This window comes from Chiloscyllium plagiosum, unplaced genomic scaffold (genome assembly GCF_037043375.1).
Source record: "Chiloscyllium plagiosum isolate Xiang-an unplaced genomic scaffold, Cpla_swu_hap1 HiC_scaffold_27, whole genome shotgun sequence".
Classification (NCBI taxonomy): Eukaryota; Metazoa; Chordata; class Chondrichthyes; order Orectolobiformes; family Hemiscylliidae; genus Chiloscyllium; species Chiloscyllium plagiosum.
In genome coordinates, this window is record NW_028270165.1 from 63,220,807 (window position 1) to 63,236,056 (window position 15,250).

Below are 15,250 nucleotides of genomic sequence, written 5' to 3' on the forward strand. Positions count from 1 at the left end.
CTGCTGCTCAACTTTTGTATGTATTTTCTCCTTGTTGGGAGAGAGTGTGCCCCAATGAGCTGTCTGTGGGAAGGAGCTGTAACCAGTTACACAGATGAAAAAACATTACACTATTCGCAGTAGGGAGTGACTGTCCATGTTTTCCGAATGTGATCACACTTTCAATTGTTCATCAGAAACAGGGAGCCAAAAGGACACCAGAACTGCAGAGAAGTCGTGGAAAAGTGGGGAATGTGGGAAGGGATTCCATTCCCTATCGGTACATGAGATTCATCAGCTCAGTCGCAGTGGGGAGAGGCCGTTCTTCAAAACATTATTTCCTATTGACAAAAACACATCCACGCTGCCTGATTACCTTGAACTTATACAAGTGCCCTGTCATAACATCTTTAATCATAGCTTTGAACATTTTCCCTATGACATATGTTAAGGTAAATGGTCTGCAGTTTCCTGTTCTCAGTCACCCTTTTTGAAGAAAGGAGTTTTCCAATCTAAAGAAATCTTCCCTGAAACTAGTGAGGTTTGGAAAATTAAAACCAATGCATTAACTATTTCACGAGCTAGTTTTTCTTTAAGAGTCCATGATGAAATCTTTTGGGCACCTGAGACTTGTGAACTCATAGTTCCAACAGTTTACTCAGTACGACTTCCCTGGTAATTGTAATTGTCTTCAGTTCCTCCTTCCCTTTCAATTCCTGATTTCCAGCTAAAGTGTTACTTTTATCCTCTCTACTGAAGACAGATTCAAGCTCTTTTCAATTCTCCGACCATCTCTTTATCCTCTGTTATTGAATCCCCAGACTCATTTTCTACAGAACCAACACTTACTTTGTTAACTTTAAAAAAAAAAGCTGATAAAACATTCCAATCTTTTTTTAAAATATTTTTGGCTTACTTTCTAACTCTAATTGCTGTGCTTCTGCCTGTATTATTTCTGATAATTTTCCCCAGCTCTCAACTCTCGCATCAACCTGTCTGCGTATTCTAAAGAACTGACCTTGGTTAAGTGTTGCAAAACAAACAGGGGCAAATTTTTCATCTCCAGAAAGTCTTAGTACTTAACACGATAACATTCACTTTGAAATATTGTTCTTCCAAAGTTTACCAAGCACATCTTCCAGATTCAAAATCCCACAATGACACCCAGTTTTGTTATGATCATTAATTTTGAAGAGAAATTTGAATATTCAGTGATTAACTGGAAGAACTGTTCACGAGGTTTCCACATTTCTAAACAAAAAAAATCAACTGGATTAATTTAGCAGAATAGCACGTATGGCTTTAAATTGCAAATCCAGTTTTCTTTTGAGTGACGGATCCACACCAGATGAGGATCTAATACCTGGATTTAGGCTGTTGTCAGGACCTTTTATTAAACACAAAATGGCATCTCAATATAAAGTAATAGAACAACATGGCTTCAGGCTACACATTAACACTGTGTTTAAAATGGCTAAAAGCTGCATTTCTGCATTCCTGAGCTAACTGAATTACAGATTAAGCAAACAATGCCTTCTTCATAGTATGGATCTAATTAAGCTAGATAGGACATTACTGACCATCCTAGCTAACCTTGAAGCACAAGTATGAGGAGATAATGCATGTGAAACAACATTGTTTCCCAGGGTTAACCTGTTGTACATTATGTAATTTCATGCTGTACTGTCTCCTAAGAAACATATGAAAATTGCTTTTTGTTCCAAGTTAATCACGCAATTTCTCCAAGGAACACAGAATATTTTAATATCTGTGTTGCTGGACAAATCTTTGCCCGGCTGTTACTAATTAAAGTGTGAAACCTTGCTGAACCTCCTAGAGTTCAGTTGATCGATCGCGGAACTGAGACACCCCCTCCTGGGGGTTGAGGTCTTCAACTCTCACTGTGCTTTTGGTGTGACCCATGATTACACAGACTTGTGGGAACATAGAGGATTTTTAACCCCCACGGGGCAGACTAATAGTAATGCCATTTTGTCCCATCAATCTGGCAGCTATCAAGATATTCAGCTCACGCTGAGGCAATGGATACAGTCTCCAAAGGAATGAGCAGATGGATGCTGCTGCCGAGCAGGCAGCCTTCCACCCCAAACTTCTGGTCCCATTGGGTCCCCAGCAAAACCCAGATAGAGACAATATGGGGATAGGAATGCCAGGCCTGGGTATGGGACTGAAATCACAGGGGAGGCCCCCTGCTGAACAGCACAAACTATGGCCTCAAATAGGGTACTCGTTTGATACTCAAACCGAAATGTGGGTGATCCCTGATGGATTGGTTTGTGTTCCTTCTTTGCTGCTGCTTCCTTCAGTTGATTATGTGCATTATTGTACACACTTGGGCAAGAAGGAAATGGTAATACTTATTACAAACTTGGTGACACCCAGATTTCCAGAAAACAGCGAGGAAAAGAGCTGAAGCGTGTTTAATTTGTAAACAAACAAGATGCATGCTGTAAGAGGGATGCCCTGAGGTTGTTAACTACCTCCTTGCCTCGTCAGCCTTTTTACTTGTCTACAACTTGCTTTCATAGAATTATGTCGCGTACATTGTTAACGATATTGTCTAATAATAGCAGATGTATTTTGTAGGTGAATCAAAACCATCCCAATGACTGAAACAGCTGACTGTCTAGTGTTGGACAACTGGGAAATATTTGCATCAGTTAACCAAAACTCTTCAGAGTTTACATTCATGGGTATGCCAAGCCTCAGCATTAGGACCGGGACATATTGGAGCTGAGATGGACAGGCCCGTTCCTAGTCCTGCTGGGTTACCCGGTCAGCAGTCAAGGTCATGGGGAGGCCGCATGGACACACACAACACAATGCAAACGAGCGCCACCCCCTGGAGGAACACCAGACGTCCCGTCAGAAACACATCTTCAGCCTTCATCCGTGAATGGCTCAGCCTGATCATTCTGCCTTTTACTGAACTCTTTCTTATCTTTCTTTCACTGACTATGTTTGATTGGGACACAATGGATAGCCTGATAATCTGTAGTAAACAGGAATTACAGTGTAATACTTTTCTTTACAGGACATTACCTTTATGCAGAAAAGCACAGCCGCTCTAGCTGCTGGGTTTGTGCCCATATTCCCATCCACTCCAAGGGAGGGATCCCCCTGAGATCCATACCTTTCAATGACCCTGCCGAATGGGGGCTGCATCAGGGTCATTCTGCTGCTGTCACAACTTTTCACATCCCCCTGGTTTCCGAAGTGGGTGAGCACCCCAAACTCTGACGGGGATAATACCCACCTCCACTGGCAATCAGTGGGATATACAATGGATACATTCAAGGGTTGGTTCCAGCCTCAATATTACCTCTCCTGTGATCTTCGGGCACCCGGTGCAAAGTAGGGAGGACAGGTCACAGGACCTCCTCATGGGTCTGCTCCTGGGGCTGGCCAAACTGGCTATAAACAGGTCCAGGCAGCAGGCCATGGAGGGGATCATTAGGGCCGACTGCCTGCCCCTCCTCTGTAGGTATGTCAGAGCCGGGGTGTCTCTGGAGAAGGAGCACGCGGTGCCCACTAACACCTTTGTGTATTATTTCCCCCTCCAACTCTATTTTGATTTGATCGCTGCCCTCCCCCTCACTATTTGATCATGCAGCATTGTCCTCTGAGAAGGGCACTGCTTGTCACTGGCCACTCAGGTGTTTCCTTTCTTCCTGGTGGTGGAAGTTGAATAAAGATTTGTGCACTTGTTGTCTTTCACTGTGTCGCACACCTGCACACACAACATAGGTGCAGGGGGAAATATAAGCACTCCTGCAGTAAGGTGGTAGTGTGGGGGTAGAGGAGAGAAAAAAAATACAAACCTGCCCGAACACCCCCGTCCCTGTTCCTCACCAATCTCACAGCCACGACTCCACCTCTAGGAAGTATTTGCATCAAGAATAAGCATCCCTCAGGATGGCAGGCTTGTTTCAGTAAGTGTCTGCACTCCCTACTCCTTACTTCAACTGCTTACTAGCCCACTGCAGACAGGAGCATACTTAACCCTGGTTCCCAACAAGACCACCATCAATTCCTCACTTCCCACCTTTTGGATTGGAACCTAATTTGTTGCCCTTCAACGGTTCTGATTTCATTTGTGGCCATACGGCCTACTCCTGGCTGCCTACCTCCTGGACTGGCAGCTGGTATTTAGGTTATGTTGTCCCTTTCCTTTACCACTCCCACACTTTGCCTTTTGAGAATTCCAAACCACACATCAAGAGAGTGCTCACAACTTTTCAGCACCTTTTCTCTACCTTCTTCCCTCCCTATGCTACCCTGCACCTTGAGGTTGAGGGTTAGTGAATTGCTACCACTATGGAAGAGATTGCCAATGCCACATCTTCAGCCTTTGATCTGCTCAATGCAGGGATGGTCACTGTCCACACCATTGCTCTCCAAAGTCACATGGCCCTCGACTCCCTGTTAGCTGAGAAAGGAGGCACTTGTGCCCTTATCGCCTCTGACTGCTGTATCTACATCCCTGACTCCAGTGAGAACATTACTAACATTACCGCCCACATTGGGTAAGGTGGCCTCCTCCCTCCATAACACTACTCCCCATTGGGTGGCTGGCTTGGCTTTTGGGCTTCTGCTCTCTTCCAGGGCCTTGTGCTTCTCATTGCTGGTTTTGTTCTGCGAGCACATAGCATTATTTTCCAGAAACAGTTCTGTGCCCATTTCAGCTGCCTTCTGATGCCGAATATCCCAGCATCTTCCCAACTTGTGCCGCTTCTCATTTCTGACATTTCTGCACCAATAGATGGTTTCACTGACACTCTCTCTCCTGATCCTGGTGACCTGGACTATGACAGTTACCTTGGCGACTCTAAACCCCCATCACCAACAAACCCCACTGGGTTCACTACATCCCTCCTTTTGCCGGTTCCTCTGAACTGACCTCCTGATTTGGTAAAAGGAAAGAAGAAAGGAATTGTGGGAGAATTAATATATTCTGGTCAGCCATTTTGCCACATATTAAAAACCTGGAAACCACTTTCAATCTCAGCTTAGTGCCTGCTTGCCAAAGCTTATGTTTCCCAGACTAACATTGTGTTTCCCAGGCTCAATAGAGAGAGTCGGCCTTGCAGCTGTACTGCTACCTGATAAACAAATTCTTTCCTTGCATGGGAATATCCTTCTCTTTGCAAGGACCTATTGTATACTTATCAGATTCTAAACAAAACTGTCCAGACACTATGTGACTGGGTAAAGTGCCTCTGTTTACTCATTATCCTGCAATTAACAGATTGCTAATTGTTAAATGATTGTAACCTATATTATCACACAACTTTTGTTTGTCGTCGGAGTGACTTCTGATTATTAGGTCGTCTTGGCTCTCACTGTGAGCTCCCAAATAAACAGTCAATAACTCAAGGTTTGTGTGTCATGATTACTTATCCAATACTTATTGGACTACTACGAACAAGTCACCCACAGCATAATCCACTGCCATCCCCAACATGGATCAAGGGGCCATCCTTTTTTGCCAGACAAGTAAATGTATCAAGCTCAGGAAACAAAGCCTGTCAAACATTAACAGGCACAGATCTAGACCAACATTTTCCAGAGTCTGTTCCTTCACCTCGATTGACTTTCTTTTTCCCTCAGCTCCTACAAACCAACAGCTGAACCCAAGGATGTGAAAAGAAATGGGAAAGGGGCGAGAAAAGAGAGTGCGGTACTCCCAGATGTTAAACAGAGGAAAGAAGTTGCAACCTGGGATAAAGGTCAACCTTCATTCAGAGAGAGGTGTAGCAGCAGCTTCAGAAGCTCATGGTCAAAACCATCCGCATTCAGACAATAGGAGGGCTCTGATTGGCAGTAGGACCAGGCTCCTTCCGGTCCTTCAGAGTTTCCCAAAGGTTCGTCTCCCCGTCCATCAGAGCGATGAGGGGCGGCCCCAAATCGATTTCACACATGCGCACCATCAGCACTGCTCACGGCCGATAGAATGGTTTATTGATCGCATGGGATTGTGGGTTCTGCAACAGCCATTAAAGAGATGAAATCCAGTGTTCCATATGCTTTCTTAACCGTCATTTTTTGTATGTTGGTGACGTTTACGTCAGGAACTAATCTTTAATCGATATTAGATTGATACACTGAGTGAAACACTGCAGGCATTCAACTCTAAACACTATTTTCAATTCAGTGTCAGTACATCACTCTTTATTTGTCCTCACATCAGGACAGAATCAAAGCCCGATGTCCGTTCCAACTGAACCTCGATTTTTGTTTAGTTTGCGGGTTCCAGCCCTCTGTTTCAATTATTTATTAAAAATTACTCATGGTACATGTGCAGCATTTAGTTCCCCTTGAGAAAGTGATGGTGACCCGCCTTCTTCAACTTCTGTGATCCATAATGGTACGGTGACCCACAATGTCCTTTGGGTGGGAATTCCAGGATTTAGACCCAGGGACACTGAAGGAACAGCAATATGTTTCCAAGTCAAGATGGGCAGTGGATTGGAGGGGTACTTGCAAGAGGTTGTGTTCCCAAGTATCTGTTGCCCTGGTCCTTCTAAACGGAAGTGATTTTCTAAGGATCTTTGGTGAATTTCTGTGGTACATCTTGTACACCACACACATTCCTGCTTCTTAACAGTGGGCAGAGGGAGTGGATGTATGTGGAGATGGTGCCAATCAAGCAGGCGACTTTGTCCTGGATGGTATCAAGCTTTTTGAATGTTGTTGAAGCTGCACCCATCCAAGCTGGTGGGAGAGTATTCCATTACACTGCTGACCTGTGCCTTGTCGAAGATGGACAGGGTTTGGGGAGTCAGAAGGTGAGTCACTCGCCACAGTATTCCTGACCTGTTGCCTGCTGTTGTTGCCATTGTGTCTGTGATTAGTCTCGTTGAGTTTCTGGTCAATGGTAAACCCCAATGATGTTGATAGTGGGGTGTTTAGTGACAGTAACAATATTGAATATCACGAGGCAGTGGTCAGATTATCTCTTTTGGGGATGAGTCATTGTTTGGCATTGGCATGGCATACATGTTACTTGCCACTCATCAGCCCATTGAATATTGTTAATATCTTGTTGCATTTCAAACTGAACTGCTTCAGTTTATGAGGAGTTGTGAATCGTGCTGAACATTGTGCAATTATTGGTGAATATCACCACCTCTGACCTTATGATGGAGGAAGGTCACTGATGAAGATGGTTGAGCCTAAGACACTACCCTATGAATTCGTGTAGAGTTGTCCTAGAACTGAGATAACTGACCTCCAACAACCATAGCCATCTCTCTATGTGCCAGGTATACCTTCACACTTAAGATACACAATAATATTTCAAAACTAATTGAAGGAATACATACGAGACACCCCTCTTCTGGGTGCCTCCAGTGCAAGTTTTTCTGTTCCAGGAACAATCTGATAAGTGTTGACTGTCATTAACCCCTTTGATCTTGGCCATACAGAGCACCTCCTGTCCATTTCTCCCCTGCCACCCACAGCACCCCCATCCATTCTCCCCCGCCACTCAAGCGCCCCCTATCCATTATCCCCCGTTACCCCGAGTGCCCCCTGTCCTTTAGCCCCCGCCACTCAAAGTGCCCCCTGTCCATTCACCCCCGCCACTCCAGCACCCTCTATCCATTCTCCCCGCCACTCACAGTGCCCCCTATCCATTCTCCACCGCACTCACAGCCCCCGTCTATTCTGCCCGCCGCCCTGAGCGCTCACTGTCCATTGTCCCTGCCAAGTGCAGCGCCCCCTGTCCATTCTCTCTCCAGTCCCAGCTTCTTGTCCATTCTCTCTCTTTCCTCTGGACACCCTGTCTATTCTCTCTCATGCAACCCTCTGCATCCCTGACGTTTCTTTCCCCGTCCTCTGTCCCCTCCATCTATTCTCTCCCCACCGTCTGCCCCCCACTATTCTCTCTCACCACACCCTCTGTCCCATGTCCATTCTCCCCCATTCTCTGTCTCCCCATTCTCTCTCTCTCCCCATTCTCTCTCCCCTCCCCATTCTCTCCCTCTCCCCATTCTCTCTCCCCTCCCCCATTCTCTCCCCTCCCCATTCTCTCTCCCCTCCCCCATTCTCTCCCCCTCCCCATTCTCTCCCCCTCCCCATTCTCTCTCCCCTCCTCCATTCTCTCTCCCATCCGCCATTCTCTCTCCCCTTTCCCCCATTCTCTCTCTCCACTTCCCCCATTCTCTTTCCCCTCCCCATTCTCTCTCCCCTTCCCCATTCTCTCTCCCCTCCCCATTCTCTCTCCCCTTCCTCCAATCTCTCTCCCCTTTCCCTCATTCTCTCTCCCCTCCCCATTCTCTCTCCCCCACACCCCATTCTCTCTCCCCTCCCCTACACCCCATTCTCTCTCCCCTCCCCAATCCCTCTCCCCCTCCCCCTCCCTCCATTCTCTCTCCCCCACCCCATTCTCTCTCCCCCACCCCCATTCTCTCCCCACCCCCATTTTCTCCCCCCCACCCCCATTCTCTCCCCCCACCCCCATTCTCTCCCCCACCCCATTCTCTCCCCCACCCCCATTCTCTCCCCCACCCCATTCTCTCCCCACCCCCATTCTCTCCCCACCCCCATTCTCTCCCCCACCCCATTCTCTCTCCCCCACCCCCATTCTCTCTCCCCCACCCCATTCTCTCTCCCCCACCCCATTCTCTCTCCCCCACCCCATTCTCTCTCCCCATCCCATTCTCTCTCCCCTCCCCATTCTCTCTCCCCTTTCCCCATTCTCTCTCCCCTTTCCCCCATTCTCTCTCTCCTTTCCCCCTCCCCTTTCCCCCATTCTCTCTCCCCTTTCCCCCATTCTCTCTCCCCCAACCCCCCATTCTCTCTCCCCCAAACCCCCCCATTTTCTCTCCCCAACCCCCATTCTCTCTCCCCCAACCCCCCCATTCTCTCTCCCCCAACCCCCCCCATTCTCTCTCCCCCAACCCCCCCATTCTCTCTCCCCACCCCCCCCCCCCACCCATTCTATCTCCCCACACCCCACTCCCATTCTCTCTCCCCACCCCCCCACTCCCATTCTCTCTCCCCTGTTGTGGGCAACAACACCAGGCTCGGAGTCAGAATTGAGGTTCAATGACAGAGTTTATTGCACAAGGTAATACCGCGGCTCCGGGGAGAGAAAGACACCAACAGCACAGTGTCAGCTGCGAGACTTCTCTTTACCCGGAACACACGTCAAGAAACTTTTATACATCTTGTGATACAATCGGTCAGGGATGAGATTATTGTCTTTGTAACATGATTTGTTTATGGTAATCCTTGCAGAATCGTTGATAGTTGATACAATCATTGTCAGTTCCAACACAACCTTTGTTAATTTCCGCACAGTCGTTGTCAGTTTCAGTGCAGACATTGTCCATTTCAATGTCTGCATGGAAATCCATTGTTGTAGTAATGGGCGCTAATTGCTCTTCCTGAGAAGGGGGATTCCTGCAGCCCTGGCTATTAGCATTTGGTATTGAGTCTGTATCAAGCTGTTAGCACTTCTATAATGGGTGTTGGCTGGAGCCAGACACTTCGGCGGGCAGTGTTCATTACTCATGTGTATTCTCTCCCCCACCTTTTTTTATTATTTCAAAATATACTTTATTCATAGAAATAAATCTTTGGTACTTATACAATTCGTCATGTCGTTCATAGATATATACATTGCATGTCTTAACATTACAAAGAACAGATTGAATTAATCGAATTTACAGTTATCCTATTTACAGTTCCCTTTATTAACCATCCAGTCTCTTGGTATTTAGCTGTGGCTTCAGTAGAACCCACCTACTGAGTGGGTGCCCTGTTATACGATAGTAAATGAACCTTCTTTAACCCCCAGTTTATGGGGTTACCATTGTCCATTTGACTGTCCTGACTCTGGGGTAGCTGTCTGCATCCCCATGGTGAGCCAACTTGGACCCTCGCTGGGCTGAGGTAGCTATCCAGGCCCTCACTGGGGTCATTTACCTGCTCTGGAGTCATTGAGCCAAGGCAAGGGTCCGCACCGTCCAGTTCTGTGTCTGACAATGGGACTGTCAGAGGATCAAGCTCTCAGTTGCCTGCAGTTTTGGGGCAGTGGGTACCCCTTGGGTCTCACTGGGTGGAGGGTGGACTTCGAGGGGTCCGTTGTTTCCTGGTTGGGAGGAAATGCCCTCCTCTTTATCTATGGCGCTCTCCCCACCCGCCTTAAACTAATCAACTGGGTTGTGAGTCCATTGTGCTGGCATTCTGGTGGCCCAGGCAGTGTCTGTATCAGCTCTGCTGTTTCTCCCCGTATTGAGATCCGGCGGCCATCTTGTATGTCAAGTTGGCCAACTGATGGCTCAGTGACCATCTTGTGTATCTGTGTGCCTAGTGTTACCCTGCCCTGTGCCATCTCCCACTTCTCCGCCACCCCATTCTCTCTCCCCCGCTCAATCTCTCTATCAACCCCACTCATTCTCTGTCTCTTCACCCACCCTCTGACCGCCATTTTCTCTCTCTCTGTCCCCCATCCATTCTGCCTCTTTTCTCCCCAGCCCCCACCACACCGTCCTTTCTCGAGCCTCGAACCAGCTTTGACCGCTGTATCAAACCCTTCAAAGGACAGAGAGAGAAAGATAATGGATAGTAATGACTCTACTTGGGAGTCGGGAGGGGTGAGAAATGGCTGATCTTCAAAATTGAGAATACCGAAAATGATATCTTCGGAAACATCGTTAACGCCAGAAAGCACGTTGACGTTTTTTAAAAGAGCTGCTGAAACCTTTCTGAAACTTTCACTGAAATAAGCGCAGTCAGGCCGTAGCTCAGGAGAGGCTGGGAGGTGTGAATGGGCGTAAGTGAGGATGCTGGAAATTAGATTCAAGATTAGAGTGGTGCTGGAAAAGCACAGCCGCGGGAGGCTGGAAGAACACAGCAAGCCAGGCAGTGTCAGGGGGTGGAGAAGTCAATGTTTCCAGTGTAACCCTTTTTCAGGATTGGGGATGAACGTAGGGGGCGATGCAAATAAAGGGTGTGCTGGGTGGTGAAGTGGGCATAGGGGTAGACAGGTAGAGGGTTCGACCTAGGCAAAAGTGAGGACTGCAGATGCTGGAAACCAGAGTTTAGATCAGAATGGTACTGGAAAAGCACAGCAGGTCAGGCAGCATCCGAGGAGCATGAATATCGACGTTTCGGGCACAAGCCCTTCATCAGGAATTTCCCCAGATTAGGGGAGTCCAAAGCTGGAGGGCGTATGTTTGAGGTGAGAGGGGAATGATTTAAAAGAGACGTGAAGGACAACTTTTTCACATAGACGGTTGTGCATGTATGAAATGAACTGCTAGAAGAGCTGGTGGAGGCTGGTACGATTATGTTTAAAATGCATCTGGCTGGGTACATGAAACGGGATGGTTTGGAGTCGTGTGGGTCACGTGCTGGCAAACGGGACTAGATTCATTTCAGATATGTGGTCGGCACAGACAAGTTGGGCCGTAAAGTCTGTTTCCATGCTGTGAAAGCAGAAGTGTGGCTGTGAAGACTGGACATTCTGAGCAGCTTTCAAAGATGTAAAAACAATGACTACAGATGCTGGAAACCAGATTCTGGATTAGTGGTGCTGGAAGAGCACAGCAGTTCAGGCAGCATCCAAGGAGCAGCGAAATCAACGTTTTGGGCAAAAGCTCTTCAGGAATAAAGGCAGAGAGCCTGAAGCGTGGAGAGAAAAGCTAGAGGTGGGTGGGGGTGGGGAGAAAGTAGCATGGAGTACAATGGGTGAGTGGGTGAGTGGGGGAGGGGATGAAGGTGATAGGTCAGGGAGAAGCAGGCGGAGTGGACAGGTGGAAAAGGAGATAGGCAGGTAGGACAAGTCCGGACAAGTCATGGAGACAGTGCTGAGCTGGAAGTTTGGAACTAGGGTGAGGTGGGGGAAGGGGAAATGAGGAAACTGTTGAAGTCCACATTGATGCCCTGGGGTTGAAATGTTCCGAGGCGGAAGATGAGGCGTTCTTCCTCCAGGCGTCTGGTGGTGAGGGAGCGGCGGTGGAGGAGGCCCAGGACCTCCATGTCCTCGGCAGAGTGGGAGGGGGAGTTGAAATGTTGGGCCACGGGGCGGTGTGGTTGATTGGTGCGGGTGTCCCGGAGATGTTCCCTAAAGCGCTCTGCTAGGAGGCGCCCAGTGTTTTGCCCTTACTGGGAGCAGAAGAATACAATGAAGTCTTGCATTTGTGAGAGAGCAACTGAGTAAGGGAGTACATCTGGGATTTTGGTGGAAAATGGGAATTCTTTGCACTGTGGGATGAAGCTCAATCCTATCCAGTTATTTCAGCTCATGGGTGAGACTCGGCAGTTCATGCAGGCAGTCAATCCAGGTAATATTTTATAAATTCCTGCTTTGGAAATAGAACCAGTCTTATTCCAGATTGGGATACAGACAGACTGATCTCACACCTTTAATGCATGGTCTGAGCTGAGATGATACCTTTTGTTATAAAACCTTAAGTTATTTCAATAAAGTGTCTTTCAGGAAGTTCTGGGATTTAAATATTAATGATACCTGCAGACCACTCTGAAAGCTGAAAGGCTTAACGATCCAAGTTTGTTCAATATATCATTTCAGTGGCAGGACACTAATGTTTTTCTATAAATTCTATGCCTTATGATGTTATTCTCCACAACCACCTGATGAAGGAGCAGCACTCCAAATGCTGGTCCTTCCAAATAAACCTGTTGGACGATAACCTGGATGTGTGTAATTTTTTTTTAACTTTGTACAGGTTAGGGTGGATTGACCATGCTAAAGTGCTCACTGTGTCCAGGGAGGTGCGGGTTTGTGTGAATTGGCTGTGCTAAATTACACATCGTGTCCAGGAATGGATTGGTCATGCTAAATTACCTGTAGTGCCCAGGAATGTGCAGGTTAGGGTTAATTGGCCAGGCTAACTTATCCAGAGTGAAGATCTAGACCCCTCTTAAGGGGCCTTTTGGTTCGAGATTGGTCTAAAGAATCAATGGAATGCGGTCTGTACAAAGCAAGGCTATCAGTTTAATAAGGCAGCTTGACACAATTCTGTCCAGCAACACAGCGGTTAAAGCTTCTGTGTTCCATGGTGAAGTTGTACAAGTACATTCAAAAATTACACATTATTTATTTAAGTTTTTTAAGACACAGTACAGCCTTAATAACAAGAAAATACCAATCAAATATAATAAGGTGACATGATTTACAGCAGGTTAATCCAATGATATTTCCTGGGAAAGGAGTCTTAATTATGTAAATCATCATGCCATGGTAGCAGCTCAAGGTTAGTTCAAATGGTCAATTAATGTGTCAGTATTCATTTTAAGCAGACTCCATTGTCCTCTTATCTTTGGATTTTAGCTTAATTCTGCAAAACAGCAGGAAAAGTTCAGAGTTCAATCATTATTCTCAGCCATTTTGTTGTATTGTTTTAAATTGAAAAGACATTTTGTGGTTAGTAAAAATCTGCATATACTTGTTGTCTGACAACCTAAATTCAAATTTTCGATCTTCACCTGAAGCATCAGAGTCTGAGGGGTGACCTTATAGACGTTTGTAAGAGGCATGGATATGGTGAAGACCCAAGGTCTTTTCCCCAGGGTAGGGGAGTCCTACCCTGTTTGAGGTGAGAGGGGAATGATTTCAAAGGGATCTGAGGGGCAACTTCATGCAGAGAGTGATGCATGTATGGAATGAGCTGCCAGAGGAAGTGGTTGTGGCTGGTACAATTACAACATTTTAAAAAGCATCTGGATGGGAATATGAATGGGAAGGGTTCAGAGGGATATGGGCCATATGCAGACAAATGAGGCTAGATTAGTTTTGGAGATCTGATCAGATGAATTGGACCAAAGGGTCTGTTTCTGTGCTGTATGACACTAATCATCTTTGGTGAAAGCAGAAGTGTAGTTGTGAAGACTGGACTTTCAGAGCAGCTTTCAAAGATGCTTTGTCCTTACTGGGAGCAGAAGTTGTAACAATGAAATCTTGCATTTGTGAGACAGCGACTGAGTAAAGGAAGTACATCTGCGATTTTGGCAAAAAATGGGAATTCATTGCACTGTGGGGATGAAGCCGAACCCTATCCAGTCACTTCTGCTGGTGGGTGAGACCAGACCTCAAGACTAGGGGGAGTAGATTTAGGACAGAGATGAGGAGGAGACAGTGAGGACTACTGCTTTTCCTGGAGTGTAGTGAATCTATGGAATTCTCTTCATTAAGTATATTCAAAATGGGTTTTTGCATGGTTGGGGAATTAAGGGTAGTTGGGGCAATGCTGCTAGAAGGAGCTGAGACGATGGATAGATCGGCCGTGATCGCAATGAAGAATGGGGCAGGCTAGATAGGCAAAATGGCTGACTCCTGCTTTTATTACTGTGAAACTATTTCCCATAGCTAACCCACCTCATCTGCACATCACTGAGCACTGTGGGTAATTTAGCATAGCGAATCCACTCTAACCTGCACCTACCTGCACACCATGGGTAATTTAGCACAGCCAATCCAACCGAAATTACGCAACACTGAACACTGGGTAATTTAACATGGTCAATCCACCCGAACCTGGACAAAGTTAAACATCACAACACCAGATTATAGCCCAATGGGTTTATTTGGAAGTACTAGCTTTCAGAGCACTGCTCCATCATCAGGTGGTTGTGGCGTATAAGGTCATAAGGCACAGAATTTATGGAAGAAGATTAAAGTGTCCTGCCACTGAAATGATATATTGAACAAACCTGGATTGTTACCTCTTTCATCTTTTACAGTGGGTTGCAACTATCATTCATATGTAAATCTCGATAACATAAGGTTTTATAACAAAAGGTAACAACATCTGGGTGGCATGGTGGCTCAGTGGTTCTTAATTCTGCCTCACAGCACTTGGGACCCAGGTTCAATTCCAGCCACTGGCCACAGTCAGTGTGGAGTTTGCACATTCTCCCCGTGTCTGCATGAGATTTCTCCAGGTGCTCCGGTTTCCTCCCACAATCCAAAAGTATGCAGATTAGGTGAATTGGCCGTGCTTAAATTGCCCAGTGTGTTATATGCACTGGTCAGGGGTAAATATGGGGAATGGGGCCTGGTGGGTTACTGTTTGGAGGGTTGGTGTGGACCTGTTGGGCCTGTTTCCGTACTGTAGGGAATTGAATCCAATCTCAGCTCAGACATTGCGTTAAAAGTCAGAATCTGTCTTTATCCCCACTTGAATCTGACTAGTTCTGTTTCTAAAGTAGGAATTTATAAAATACAACGTTCTGACAGCTTGCAGATTGTGCATTTTTGAGCAAAATAGAATTTATC

The 15,250-nt window shown here is 46.5% G+C and overlaps 2 protein-coding genes across 2 annotated transcripts in view; one reads left to right on the forward strand and one right to left on the reverse strand.

Moving 5' to 3' along the window:
* Positions 1 to 15,250, forward strand: part of LOC148144444 (uncharacterized) — a 245,430-nt gene that overhangs the window by 125,792 nt on the left and 104,388 nt on the right. The gene's annotated exons all lie outside the window — the stretch shown is intronic.
* The window catches only part of LOC148144445 (uncharacterized), a 248,217-nt gene that overhangs the window by 66,498 nt on the left and 166,469 nt on the right, over positions 1 to 15,250 (reverse strand). The gene's annotated exons all lie outside the window — the stretch shown is intronic.